The sequence below is a fragment of the Rana temporaria genome, chromosome 7 (assembly GCF_905171775.1).
Source record: "Rana temporaria chromosome 7, aRanTem1.1, whole genome shotgun sequence".
Taxonomy (NCBI): domain Eukaryota; kingdom Metazoa; phylum Chordata; class Amphibia; order Anura; family Ranidae; genus Rana; species Rana temporaria.
This window is the reverse complement of record NC_053495.1, coordinates 208,458,777-208,474,263: the sequence shown is the minus strand read 5'-3', so window position 1 is coordinate 208,474,263 and position 15,487 is coordinate 208,458,777. Positions and strand designations below refer to the sequence as shown.

The window sequence follows — 15,487 nt, the reverse complement described above, 5'->3', positions numbered from 1 at the left end:
GGCTTTGGGTGCTGACGTACAAAAAAAAGAAAATATTGAAGAAAAAAAAAGATTACAAAGAAAAAGGGGGTTGCCATCCGGGCCCCTTACAGGTCAGGGGAGGGGGAGGGGCTTTGGGTGCTGACGGAAAAAAAATTGAACAAAAAAAAAAACGGGGTTGCCATCCGTGCCCCTTACAGGTGTACTGCCTGTACCCCCCTGATGGTGGCCCTGGGTGCCCGGTTCCTGAAAAGGGGTCGGGCACCTGAATAGGGGGGTGGCAGCGACGACCATAGATTCATGCAATGCATAAATCTATGGTGATAGACAGGTGTCAGAAGAGAGGGGGCGGCGCCCATGCGCCCCTTATGGACGCACCGTCACTGCCCTCTATGTTACCTTAGCTGTCCACTCACACATAGGCATTTACAGGAGCCCTTTGTGAATACCAATCTGAATTGGATAAAGGTATTTTCACCCTGAAATGTTGTCACTGCCCCCCCACATGTACGGGATGTCCTTGTGTAGTGCGCGGTATTCGGCCGCGGTATCCCACCCGTCTCATCCTTCTATTATATTCCTCATTAGTCAGGAGTTGTGTGTATAGCAGAGCGATTGTGCGGACGTTGTGTACAGACCTCCTGTGTGTGTATTGCCTCCGATGTAATAATATCTCACAATGATTATTATTATAAGAGAGGTGGAGATACAATACACACAGGTAAGTCTGACCCAGTCTGTCTGTCTCCAGCCTTATGTAATATATACAATACACAATATACACAATACACAATATATACAATACACACAGGTAAGTCCGACCCAGTCTGTCTGTCTCCAGCCTTATGTAATATATACAATACACAATATATACAATACACACAGGTAAGTCCGACCCAGTCTGTCTGTCTCCAGCCTTATGTAATATATACAATACACAATATATACAATACACAATATATACAATACACACAGGTAAGTCCGACCCAGTCTGTCTGTCTCCAGCCTTATGTAATATATACAATACACAATATATACAATACACACAGGTAAGTCCGACCCAGTCTGTCTGTCTCCAGCCTTATGTAATATATACAATACACAATATATACAATACACAATATATACAATACACACAGGTAAGTCCGACCCAGTCTGTCTGTCTCCAGCCTTATGTAATATATACAATACACAATATATACAATACACACAGGTAAGTCCGACCCAGTCTGTCTGTCTCCAGCCTTATGTAATATATACAATACACAATATATACAATACACACAGGTAAGTCCGACCCAGTCTGTCTGTCTCCAGCCTTATGTAATATATACAATACACAATATATACAATACACACAGGTAAGTCCGACCCAGTCTGTCTGTCTCCAGCCTTATGTAATAATTGGAAATAAACTGCAGCACGGCATGAGGCCTCACCTAGGAGCGACTAAAACAACAACAGAGAGCAGCTATTCTTGTTAATAATAGGTGTCTCTGTCTACATTCAGTAATGCGGGTCAGGCTGCGGAGGAAAAGGGCGAGATCATCCTTACTCAACGTTCTGTAACACGGAGGAACTTCTAAAATAACATAAAAGTTCACACACAAAACGTGTGGGATGGGCGCGTTACGTCCACATTTCCCACATCACGTCCACATTTCCCACGTCACGCCCACATTTCCCACGTCGCGTCCACATTTCCCGCGTCACGTCCACATTTCCCACGTTACGTCCACATTTCCCACGTCACGTCCACATTTCCCACGTCACGTGCACATTTCCCACGTCAAGTCCACATTTCCCACGTCACGTCCACATTTCCCACGTTACGTCCACATTTCCCACGTCACGTCCACATTTCCCACGTCACGTCCACATTTCCCACGTCACGTCCACATTTCCCGCGTCACGTCCACATTTCCCACGTTACGTCCACATTTCCCACGTCACGTCCACATTTCCCACGTCACGTCCACATTTCCCGCGTCACGTCCACATTTCCCGCGTCACGTCCACATTTCCCACGTTACGTCCACATTTCCCACGTAACGTCCACATTTCCCACGTCACGTCCACATTTCCCACGTCACGTCCACATTTCCCACATCACGTCCACATTTCCCACATCACGTCCACATTTCCCACGTCACGTCCACATTTCCCACGTCACGTCCACATTTCCCACATGACGTCCACATTTCCCACGTCACGTCCACATTTGCCACATCACGTCCACATTTGCCACATCACGTCCACATTTCCCACATCACATCCACATTTCTCACATCACGTCCACATTTCCCACATCACGTCCACATTTCCCACGTCACGTCCACATTTCCCACGTCACGTCCACATTTCCCACGTCACGTCCACATTTCCCACATCACGTCCACATTTCCCACATCACGTCCACATTTCCCACGTCACGTCCACATTTCCCACGTCACGTCCACATTTCCCACATCACGTCCACATTTCCCACATCACGTCCACATTTCCCACATCACGTCCACATTTCCCACGTCACGTCCACATTTCCCACGTCACGTCCACATTTCCCACGTCACGTGCACATTTCCCACATCACGTCCACATTTCCCACATCACATCCACATTTCTCACGTCACGTCCACATTTCCCACGTCACGTCCACATTTCCCACATCACGTCCACATTTCCCACGTCACGTCCACATTTCCCACATCACATCCACATTTCTCACGTCACGTCCACATTTCCCACATCACGTCCACATTTCCCACGTTTACGTCCACATTTCCCACATCACTTCCACATTTCCCACGTCACGTCCACATTTCCCACGTTACGTCCACATTTCCCACGTAACGTCCACATTTCCCACGTCACGTCCACATTTCCCACGTCACGTCCACATTTCCCACATCACGTCCACATTTCCCACATCACGTCCACATTTCCCACGTCACGTCCACATTTCCCACGTCACGTCCACATTTCCCACATGACGTCCACATTTCCCACGTCACGTCCACATTTGCCACATCACGTCCACATTTCCCACATCACATCCACATTTCTCACGTCACGTCCACATTTCCCACATCACGTCCACATTTCCCACATCACGTCCACATTTCCCACGTCACGTCCACATTTCCCACGTCACGTCCACATTTCCCACGTCACGTCCACATTTCCCACATCACGTCCACATTTCCCACGTCACGTCCACATTTCCCACGTCACGTCCACATTTCCCACGTCACGTCCACATTTCCCACGTCACGTCCACATTTCCCACATCACGTCCACATTTCCCACATCACATCCACATTTCTCACGTCACGTCCACATTTCCCACGTCACGTCCACATTTCCCACATCACGTCCACATTTCCCACGTCACGTCCACATTTCCCACATCACATCCACATTTCTCACGTCACGTCCACATTTCCCACATCACGTCCACATTTCCCACGTTTACGTCCACATTTCCCACATCACTTCCACATTTCCCACGTCACGTCCACATTTCCCACGTCACGTCCACATTTCCCACGTCACGTCCACATTTCCCACGTCACGTCCACATTTCCCACGTCACGTCCACATTTGTCACGTCACGTCCACATTTGTTACGTCCACATTTCCCACGTCACGTCCACATTTCCCACGTCCACATTTCCCACGTCACGTCCACATTTCCCACATCACTTCCACATTTCCCACGTCACGTCCACATTTGTCACGTCACGTCCACATTTCCTACGTCACGTCCACATTTCCCACGTCACGGCCACATTTCCCACATGACGTCCACATTTCCCACGTCACCCCCACATTTCCCACGTCACGTCCACATTTCCCACGTAACGTCCACATTTCCCACGTCACCCCCACATTTCCCACGTCACGGCCACATTTCCCACGTCCACATTTCCCACGTCACCCCCACATTTCCCACGTCACGTCCACATTTCCCACGTAACGTCCACATTTCCCACGTCACCCCCACATTTCCCACGTCACGTCCACATTTCCCACGTCACGTCCACATTTCCCACATCACTTCCACATTTCCCACGTCACATCCACATTTCCCACGTCACATCCACATTTCCCACGTCACGTCCAATACATTGCGGGTGCCAATACATTGTTAATGGCACCCCAAATCGCAATCGCAGTAGGTTTGCGAGCACCAGATCGCATGGTACCACAGTACTAAGCTCTTTGGTGGGGCATATTTTTCCAAGGTAGTACATGCATTACTTTTTGTGCGATTTGCAGCCCATTCAAATGAATGAACTGCAATTTTGCACTGCAGCGGAATGGGCAGCGATTCCGTGACTGCGCCCGCGGGACCCGATCGCCGCCGGTGTCCCACGATCGGGTCACAGGAGCTGAAGAACGGGGAGAGGTGAGTGTAAACAAACCTTCCCCATTCTTCTCTCACACGCTAAGCCACGCCCCCTACAGTAGGAGTCACAAACTAGGACACACTTAACCCCTACAGCGCCCCCTAGTGTTAACCCCTTCACTGCCATTGTCATTTTCACAGTAATCAGTGCATTTTTAATATCACTTTTTCGCTGTGAAAATGGTCCCAAAAATGTGTCAAAAGTGTCCGATGTGTCATCTACAAAATAGGGGATAGAATTATGGCATTTTTATTATCATTATTTTTTTACTAGTAATGGCGGCGATCTGCGTTTTTTATTGGGACTGCAACATTATGATGGACACATCGGACACGTTTAACACATTTTTGGGACCATTGAAGATTTTACAGTGATCAGTGCTATAAAAATGCACTGACACTGGCAGGGAAGGGGTTAACCACAAGGGGGCTAGGAAGGGGTTAAGTTTGTCCTAGGGAGTGATTCTAACTGTGGGGGGATGGGACTTATTAGGGGAAATGACAGATCGCTGTTCGTACTTTGTATGAACAGATGATCAGTCATTTCTCCCGGTTCTCGCTCTGTCACGAGCGATCGTGGGTGCCCAGTGGTCATTGCACCCGCCGGGCACTCGCATCGGCTCCGGGGGCGCACGCGTGTGCCCCTAGTGGCCACAAGGCGAAGCGACGCAACATAACGTTGTATCACCCAGCCGAGCCGTGTTGCTGCAGTAGAAACTGAGGCGGCTGGCCCGCAAGTGGTTTAAGTGCCTCTGATTAACCCCAATAAAGTTCAGCTGTTCTAGTAGGTCTTTCCTGACATTTTAGTAGTCGCATCCTACAGCAAAAGCCATTGTCCTCAGAGAGCTTCCAAAGCATCAGAGAGATCTCATTGTTAGAAGGTATCAGTCAGGAGAAGAGTACAAAAGACTTTTCAAGGCATTAGATATACCATAGAACAGCCCTCAAAATTTCCACTCGCCTACTAGCATTTGGCGAGTGGATTTAAGCTGGGGGCGAGTGATGCCAGGGCTGCATGAGCAATCTCCCTCCAATCTGTGCCTACACTTAGAGTCCCGATGAGATTGGCGGCCGAAGAGGAAAGGTGCATGCTCGGGAAAAGTAGTCTGGTGAGCCGCACACAGGCAGAGCAGTACACAGGTGCTCTACTTACAATTCTCATTAAGCCATGGGACCTAACAGTATGACCTCTCTGAGCCTGCCCCCCTCCCCCGGGCCCCGACCAATGTAGCTGGAGAGCAGAAAGTAATGAGTGAGGTGGAGGATTGCAAAAATTACCACTCCGGTGCAGCGCTCACTGAAAGTTGCCCTGACATGAGAGCGGCAGCCTTCTAGTTTGTGCAGTTTTCTTCTCCTTGTGCTCTATGTAAGTGTCCAACAGTTTAGCCTGGGCACTGTGAGCAGACTGGTCTCAATGTGCGCTGTGCGCTGTCAGTGTGCGCTGTGCTATGGTGTCAATGGCTGTGCAGTTGTGTGGATCTCAGCGCTGTATTGTACTCCCTCCCGCTGTGCTGCAGCTCCTCTCCTCTCTGCCAGCCTGAATAAAAGGGGGAAGTGGGGACATGCAAGCGTGGAGCCGCACACACAGGCTCCTGATGATGAGATGAATGGGAGCGAGAGAGGATGGATGGGAGTTGCAGAGAAGACAGCAAGAGAATGGGGAAGAGACCCAGTTCTAGTGCCCTGTCCCTCTGGTCTGCCCCCAGTGCCCTGTCCCTCTGGTCTGCCCCCAGTGCCCTGTCCCTCTGGTCTGCCCCAGTGTCATGTCCCTCTGGTCTGCCCCCAGTGCCCTGTCCCTCTGGTCTGCCCCCAGTGCCCTGTTCCTCTGGTCTGCCCCCAGTGCCCTGTCCCTCTGGTCTGCCCCCAGTGCCCTGTTCCTCTGGTCTGCCCCCAGTGCCCTGTCCCTCTGGTCTGCCCCCAGTGCCCTGTCCCATTTTGTTAAAGTTGTTGTTGGTAATATTTAATTTTGTAACTTGATTCTGCATAAAACATTGTCATCCTTGAGATAATCTACGAGGGCATGTTTACGGGTGCAATTAGGCGCAGGGCAGTGTATGAATAAGGTGGGGCAACTGGTGGCGAGTAACTCTTGAGGCCTGGCTAGTAGCTCAGGACTTGAAATTTTGAGCCCTGCCATAGAACACAGTAAAGACTGTCATCATCAAGTGGAGAAAATTTGGCCCAACAGTGACATTACCAAGAACTGGACGTCCCTCCAAAATTGATGAAAAGACAAGAAGAAAACCGGTCAGGGAGGCTGCCAAGAGGCCTACAGCAACATTAAAGGAGCCTCAGGAATATCTGGCAAGTAATGGCTGTGTGGTTCATGTGACAACAATCTCCTGTATTCTTCATATGTCTGAGCTATGGGGTAGAGTGGCAAGACGGAAACCTTTCCTTACGAAGAAAAATATCCAAGCCCCGCTAAATTTTGCAAAAACACATCTGTAGTCTCCCAAAAGCATGTGGGAAAATGTGTTCTGGTCTGATGAAACCAAGGTCGAACTTTTTGGCCGTAATTCCAAAAGATACGTTTGGTGCAAAAACAACACTGCACATCACCAAAAGAACACCATACCCACCGTGAAGCATGGTGGTGGCAGCGTCATGCTTTGGGGCTATTTTTCTTCAGCTGGAATAGGGGCCTTAGTCAAGGTAGAGGGGAATTGGTTTCAAATACCAGTCAATATTGGCTCAAAATCTTACGGAGCCTTTATGTTTGCTGGGATGCCCTTCCTAACAGGGGCCTGTACAACCGTGCAAGACGGAAGAGAAGGCCGGAAGACAGATTTAGGAGAAGAACCGTCCTTTTATTTATTTTTCTTTTGTATTTTGCATGTGGCGCAATATTCGGACACTCCAGGTCATGTAGATCCCAAGAGGATCCCCACTTGTAAAGAGTTTGAAGGAAACATAAAATAATCCTTTATATCGCGTTCCCCCCCTTCCATCTCCATAGTGAAGGCTGTAAATGTTTGCTGCATTTTCTGCCGTGGCTGTTTACAGAGCCTTGTATATACGTTACTAGGATATTGTGCGTCCAGATGGCGGGAAGGCGAATAAATATACACCGAGGACGGGCTGCTTCCATTTGAATGGAGCTGTCGGTAGTACTGCGGATATTACCGTATATACTCGAGTATAAGTTGAGTTTTTCAGCACATTATACTATTATTATATTATACTTGGGTCACCTTTTTGCGCCTGATGTCCCGGAGTTTGGGGACCCGCTACTGGCCGGCCGTAGGTTCCCTGGACCCCAAACATGGCACACATGTAATCCAATTTCTCCTCTACAAGTGTGCAAAGTTTGTTGTCTGGGGGACCTATGGCCGGGGAGCACCGATTTTTCAAAGCCGGGCACCCCTTCCATAGACTCTCATGTTAAACTGTAATTTCTCCAGTGACTTTGGGGACCAGGTACCGGCCGGTCCCCTGGACCCAGAACTTGGCACACATGTAGCCCCATTTCTCCTCTACAAGTGTGCAAAGGTTGTTGTCTTTTGGACCTATAGCTGGGGAGCACTGGTTTTTCAAATCCGGGCACCCCTTACCTAGACTCCCATGTTAAACGTCAGTCTAGGCATGGGCACAGTGAGGCATGGGCACAGTGAGGCAGGGACACAGTGAGGCAGGGACACAGTGAGGCATGGGCACAGTGAGGCATGGGCACAGTGTGGCATGGACACAGTGAGGCAGGGACACAGTGAGGCAGGGACACAGTGAGGCATGGACACAGTGAGGCAGGGACACAGTGAGGCAGGGACACAGTGAGGCAGGGACACAGTGAGGCATGAACATGGACACAGTGAGGCAGGCAGATGGAACCCCTAGGCTTATACTCGATTTCCCATTTTTTTGTGGTAAAATTAGGTACCTCGGCTGATATTCGGGTCGGCTTATACTCGAGTATATACAGCAAGATTTATTGTATGTCCAGTCTTCGTAATATTTGGGAATTTACATAGTTGGTTGTGTCATCTGCATTGCGTTGTGTTACCATCTGCACGTGTCGCATTTCCATCGCACTGATTGGTGGCAGATGTACATATGTTATACAGCACAGAGCCTCCAGCGTCTATGATCGGCCTTCTAGGAGGCTCCGTCCTCGGTAGTCATGTGGCCCCCCGGGATGGGGAAACATTGTGTCAAGTGTGTGTTTTTCTGCACAACAGGAAACAATGTACAGATGCCGTCCTTTTATAGTCGTCCACCATAGAGAATGACTGCATTCTTCGGGGGGCCCATCTCATAGGGTGACCAGACATCCCCGGTTTCCTTGGACAGTCAGATTGAGGACACTGTCCCCGAACCAAGTCTGTCCCCGGTTTTGTCGCCGGATTGGATTTGAACAGGGGCTGGGGCAATTTCAAAGACAAGTCAGGGCAGAATAAAAAAAATCAGAAACTGAAATTGAAGAAATATTCCCTCCGCTCCGACTAGCACATGGTCATCAGAAAGGGGCACAGATAATGCAAAAAAATACACACCCCTAAGCAAGTAGGGGCACCGGAGTAGAGGGTTGTATTTTTTTGCATTATCTGTGCCCCTTTCTGATGACCATGTGCTGGTCGGAGCGGAGGGAATATTTCTTCAGTTCCGGGCGCATGCCCATTCAGCTTCGCTCGCATGTTCTTCTGCCTTGGCTCAAATCCTGACCAGCCGCCTGCCTGCTTATCTCCTTGTCTTCCCTGGCGGAGTGATCTTCCTCCGCTCCCCACCCAGTAGTAGCCGGGGCCCGGAGAATTATGCCGCATACACAAGGTTGCAGCGCTCAACCTCCTCTCCCTCCCTGCACCGTTCACCTCCTCTCCCTCCCGCAGCGCTCACCTCCTCTCCCTCCCCGCAGCACTCACCTCCTCTCCCTCCCCGCAGCATTCACCTCCTCTCCCTCCCCGCAGCGCTCACCTCCTCTCCCTCCCCGCAGCGCTCACCTCCTCTCCCTCCCCCCAGCGCTCACCACCTCTCCCTCCTCGCAGCACTCACCTCCTCTCCCTCCCCGCAGCGTTCACCTCCTCTCCCTCCCCGCAGCGCTCACCTCCTCTCCCTCCCCGCAGCGCTCACCTCCTTTCCCTCCCCGCAGCACTCACCTCCTCTCCCTGGCTAGTCAACTTCAGCATGGGGGGGGCCAGAGGAGCACAGAGGGACCAGAGGAACACAAGCGTACAGATGAGCATGGGGGAAACAGAAGATCAGGAGAGAAATGCAGAAGCATGTGGGGGACCAGAGAAGCAGAGGGGGGTAACAGTGTAGCACAGGGGGGGACCAGAGAAGCACGAGGGTACAGAGGAGCATGGGGGAACAAAGGAGCAGGAGAGGAACAGAGAAGCATGTGGGGGACCAGGGAAGCAGAGGGGGTACCAGTGGAGCACAGGGGGGGGGGGCAGAGAAGCACGAGGGTACAGAGGAGCATGGGGGAAACAGAAGATCAGGAGAGGAATGCAGAAGCATGTGGGGGACCAGAGAAGCGGAGGGGGGTAACAGTGTAGCACAGGGGGGGACCAGAGAAGCACGAGGGTACAGAGGAGCATGGGGGAAACAGAAGATCAGGAGAGGAATGCAGAAGCATGTGGGGGACCAGAGAAGCGGAGGGGGGTAACAGTGTAGCACAGGGGGGGACCAGAGAAGCACGAGGGTACAGAGGAGCGTGGGGGAACAAAGGAGCAGGAGAGGAACAGAGAAGCATGTGGGGGACCAGAGAAGCAGGGGGGTACCAGTGGAGCACAGGGGGGGGGGCAGAGAAGCACGAGGGTACAGAGGAGCACGGGGGAACAAAGGAGCAGGAGAGGAACAGAGAAGCATGTGGGGGACCAGAGAAGCAGGGGGGGTAACAGTAGAGCACAGGGGAGGCCAGAGAAGCACAAGGGTACAGAGGAGCATGGGGGGGAACAGAGGAGCAGGGGGAGGACCAGAGGAGCATGGGGGAAACAGAAGATCAGGAGAGAAATGCAGAAGCATGTGGGGGACCAGAGAAGCAGAGGGGGGTAACAGTGTAGCACAGGGGGGGACCAGAGAAGCACGAGGGTACAGAGGAGCATGGGGGAACAAAGGAGCAGGAGAGGAACAGAGAAGCATGTGGGGGACCAGGGAAGCAGAGGGGGTACCAGTGGAGCACAGGGGGGGGGGGGAGAGAAGCACGAGGGTACAGAGGAGCATGGGGGAAACAGAAGATCAGGAGAGGAATGCAGAAGCATGTGGGGGACCAGAGAAGCGGAGGGGGGTAACAGTGTAGCACAGGGGGGGACCAGAGAAGCACGAGGGTACAGAGGAGCATGGGGGAAACAGAAGATCAGGAGAGGAATGCAGAAGCATGTGGGGGACCAGAGAAGCGGAGGGGGGTAACAGTGTAGCACAGGGGGGGACCAGAGAAGCACGAGGGTACAGAGGAGCGTGGGGGAACAAAGGAGCAGGAGAGGAACAGAGAAGCATGTGGGGGACCAGAGAAGCAGGGGGGTACCAGTGGAGCACAGGGGGGGGGCAGAGAAGCACGAGGGTACAGAGGAGCACGGGGGAACAAAGGAGCAGGAGAGGAACAGAGAAGCATGTGGGGGACCAGAGAAGCAGGGGGGGTAACAGTAGAGCACAGGGGAGGCCAGAGAAGCACAAGGGTACAGAGGAGCATGGGGGGGAACAGAGGAGCAGGGGGAGGACCAGAGGAGCAGGGGGGACGACAGAGAAGCATCGGGGGGACCAGAAGGAGCACGGGGGGAGGGGACAGACAGCTGACTCAACAGCTATGGCCTGGAAGTTTCTCACTTCTGCCTAATCTTGTCCCATTAGGGGGGGGGGGGGGGGGGCACCGAACTGATTCTTTGCCCCGGGTGAAATAATGTCTAGCTTCCCCCCTGGTAATGCCTATAAGAGTACCAATACCAGCCGTTCTACTCTAATAAAGTAGAAAGGCTAGTAAAGGGGGGCTTGGGTGGCCATCGGGGTTGGCTCGCTGGGGGGGGAAGGTGGGTTTTGTCCGGCCCGTCATGGGAGAAACCTGTCAAAGTGGGCCAGTCTGGATGAAGTCCAGGGCCAAATTTTTGTCCCAGTCCAGCCCTTGGAGTAAATCATTACCCCCCACCCCCCGCTGTAAAAGCATTATAATAGCAGCGTGTGACTATGGGGGGACATTAGAGTGTAAGCTCCTCTGGTACAGAGATTGATGTGACTGTCTCAGTGTTCTATGTACAGCACTGCGGTATATGTCAGAGCTATATAAATGTAGAGGGACATTAGAGTGTAAGCTCCTCTGGTCCACTTGTCATACTCCATGGAGGAGGGACCCGGTTGTGTTCCAGCATGGCTTCCACACACACACATTGGCAGACTGGTCGGAGAGGAACTCCTGAGGGCTGTTTGGGTCCAGTACAAATATCCGGCTTGGAATGCCATTGAAGTAGGCAGAGGAATGTTCATTAATGTCAGTGTTCCTGCAATGCTGCCAAATAGACAATTTGTGTTTGAGTTATAGGAGTGTGATTCTGGAGGAGCGTGTAACCTCGCAGCGCTGGCACTGTACTCACCGTCTGCTTCTGCCGGGGCCGCCGCTGAGTCACTCCTGTGAGGGGAAAGTATTCCATTAATAAATTGGGTGCACAGCCCGAGATCCTCGTTTATTCATTTTGTTGATTTGACAGTCATTTTTGTGTGACTTCATTCTTTTTACATTCATTCGTTTCCGTTTTCGGCACCTGCTGATTGGTTTTTGCTGCACAGCACAGTACGGTCGCCGATCGATGGATGTCCCCTGGCACCCGCTGATCGGTGACAGGGGTATTGCTAGGTGGGAAAAAGACCCGAAGCTAGATTTGATAACCCCTCACACATTTTAAAGTAAGTCCACCCCAAGCCCGGCATCATGGGGGGGATAGACTGGCCATCGGGACTACCGGGAGTTTTCCGGTGGGCCGATGACTCAGTGGGCCGGCTTCAGTGACAGCGGGCCGCCGCCCCCCTCTGCTCCTCTATCTCTCCCTCCCCGCAGTGCTCACCTCCTCTCCCTCCCCGCAGCGTTCACCTCCTCTCCCTCCCCGCAGCGTTCACCTCCTCTCCCTCCCCGCAGCGTTCACCTCCTCTCCCTCCCCGCAGCGTTCACCTCCTCTCCCTCCCTGCAGAGTTCACCTCCTCTCCCTCCCCGCAGCGCTCACCTCCTCTCCCTCCCCACAGTGCTCACCTCCTCTCCCTCCCCGCAGCGCTCACCTCCTCTCCCTCCCCGCAGCGTTCCCCTCCTCTCCCTCCCCGCAGCGCTCACCTCCTCTCCCTCCCCGCAGCGCTCACCTCCTCTCCCTCCCCGCAGCGCTCACCTCCTCTCTCTTCCTGCAGCGCTCACCTCCTCTCCCTCCCCGCAGCGCTCACCTCCTCTCCCTCCCCGCAGCGCTCACCTCCTCTCCCTCCCCGCAGCATTCACGTCCTCTCCTTCCCGCAGCGCTCACCTCCTCTCCCTCCCCGCAGCGCTCACCTCCTCTCCCTCCCCGCAGCGCTCACCTCCTCTCTCTTCCTGCAGCGCTCACCTCCTCTCCTTCCCGCAGCGCTCACCTCCTCTCCCTCCCCGCAGCGCTCACCTCCTCTCCCTCCCCGCAGCGCTCACCTCCTCTCTCTTCCTGCAGCGCTCACCTCCTCTCCCTCCCCGCAGCGCTCACCTCCTCTCCCTCCCCGCAGCGTTCACCTCCTCTCCCTCCCCGCAGTGCTCACCTCCTCTCCCTCCCCGCAGTGCTCACCTCCTCTCCCTCCCTGCAGCGCTCACCTCCTCTCCCTCCCCGCAGCGCTCACCTCCTCTCCCTCCCCGCAGCGCTCACCTCCTCTCCCTCCCCGCAGCGCTCACCTCCTCTCCCTCCCCGCAGCGCTCACCTCCTCTCCCTCCCCGCAGCGTTCACCTCCTCTCCCTCCCCGCAGTGCTCACCTCCTCTCCCTCCCTGCAGCGCTCACCTCCTCTCCCTCCCCGCAGCGCTCACCTCCTCTCCCTCCCCGCAGCATTCACCTCGTCTCCCTCCCCGCAGCGCTCACCTCCTCTCCCTCCCCGCAGCGCTCACCTCCTCTCCCTCCCCGCAGCGCTCACCTCCTCTCCCTCCCCGCAGCGCTCACCTCCTCTCCCTCCCCGCAGCGCTCACCTCCTCTTCCTCCCCGCAGCGCTCACCTCCTCTCCCTCCCCGCAGCGCTCACCTCCTCTCCCTCCCCGCAGCATTCACCTCCTCTCCCTCCCCGCAGCGCTCACCTCCTCTCCCTCCCCGCAGCGCTCACCTCCTCTCCCTCCCCGCAGCATTCACCTCGTCTCCCTCCCCGCAGCGTTCACCTCCTCTCCCTCCCCGCAGCGTTCACCTCCTCTCCCTCCCCGCAGTGCTCACCTCCTCTCCCTCCCCGCAGCGTTCACCTCCTCTCCCTCCCCGCAGCGCTCACCTCCTCTCCCTCCCCGCAGCACTCACCTCCTCTTCCTGGCTAGTCAACTTCAGCATGGGGGGGGGCCAGAGGAGCACAGAGGGACCAGAGGAACATGAGCGTAAACAGATGAGCGTTTAGGCTCACTTGCTGGTTGCTGCCTGGCTCACCAGTGCCCATAAATGCAGCCCCATCAATGCAGCCTCACCAATGCCCATCAATGCAGTCTGATCATTGCCCATCTATGCAGTCTGATCATTGCCCATCTATGCAGCCTGATCAATGCCCATTAGCGCAGCCATGGGAAGAGGAGAGCCGCCGGTTTACACAGAGCAGGGAACTCCCCCTTACCTGGCACACACAGTCACACAAATAAAGATTTGGGGGGCACACCGTAAAAGATGCATTAAAGATGGTGCAGCCATAAGACCATAAAAAAGAACAAGATATTACAACGCACTTTTTTTCTTGGGAGGTTTTTAAACGTACGCAGACAACCCCTTTAACTGCTTGCCGACCAGCCGCTGCAGTTATACGGCGGCAGTTCGGCTCTGCTGGGCGAGAGAACGTAGCTATACGTCACCTCGCCCAGCAGACAATAGGGGCGCGCGCTCACCCCGACTCCCCTGTGCGTGCCCGGCGGGCGCAATCGCCGCCGGGCACACACGTTCGCTCGTTACAGAGCGGGGACCGGGAGCTGTGTGTGTAAACACACAGCTCCCGGTCCTGTCAGGGAGAGGAATGCTGATCTTCTGTTCATACAACGTATGAACAGAAGATCAGTCGTTTCCCCATGTCAGTCCCATCCCCCCCTACAGTTAGAACACACCCAGGGAACATACTTAACCCCTTCCTCGCCCCCTAGTGTTAACCCCTTTACTGCCAGTGGCATTTTTATAGTAATCCAATGCATTTTTATAGCACTGATCGCTATAAAAATGCCAATGGTCCCAAAAATGTGTCAAAAGTGTCCGAAGTGTCCGCCATAATGTCACAGTACCGAAAAAAAATCGCTGATCGCCGCCATTACTAGTAAAAAAACTAATATTAATAAAAATACCCCCTATTTTGTAAACGCTATAACTTTTGTGCAAACCAATCAATAAACACTTATTGCGATTTTTTTTTTTACGAAAAATAGGTAGAAGAATACGTATCGGCCTAAACTGAGGAAAAAAAATGTTTTTTTTTATGTTTTTGGGGGATATTTATTATAGCAAATAGAAACAAAATTTGCATTTTTTTCAAAACTGTCGCTCTATTTCTGTTTATAGCGCAAAAAATAAAAACCGCAGAGGTGATCAAATACCACCAAAATAAAGCTCTATTTTTTACGAAAAATATGTAGAAGAATACGTATCGGCCTAAGCTGAGGAAAAAAATCGTTTTTTTATATATTTTTGGGGGATTTTTGTTACAGCAAAAAGTAAAAAATATTATTTTTTTTTTCAAAATTGTCGCTCTATTTTTGTTTATAACGCAAAAACTAAAAACCGCAGAGGTGATCAAATACCACCAAAAGAAAGCTCTATTTGTGGGGGAAAAAGGACGCCAATTTTGTTTGGGAGCCACAACGCACGACCGCGCAATTGTCAGTTAAAGCGACGCAGTGCCGAATCGCAAAAAGTGCTCTGGTCTGGGGCTTAAGTGGTTAACCTTGGAGATCATGATTAAGCCCCAGGGGCGAAACATGTTGGAGTCGTGGTCTAGATGAATCGAGCTGAGGCTGTTTTA

General features: G+C 52.7%; 1 protein-coding gene across 4 annotated transcripts in view; it reads left to right on the top strand.

The window, feature by feature from the left end:
* The window catches only part of ST3GAL3 (ST3 beta-galactoside alpha-2,3-sialyltransferase 3), a 345,449-nt gene that overhangs the window by 275,914 nt on the left and 54,048 nt on the right, over positions 1-15,487 (top strand). The window lies entirely within an intron of this gene.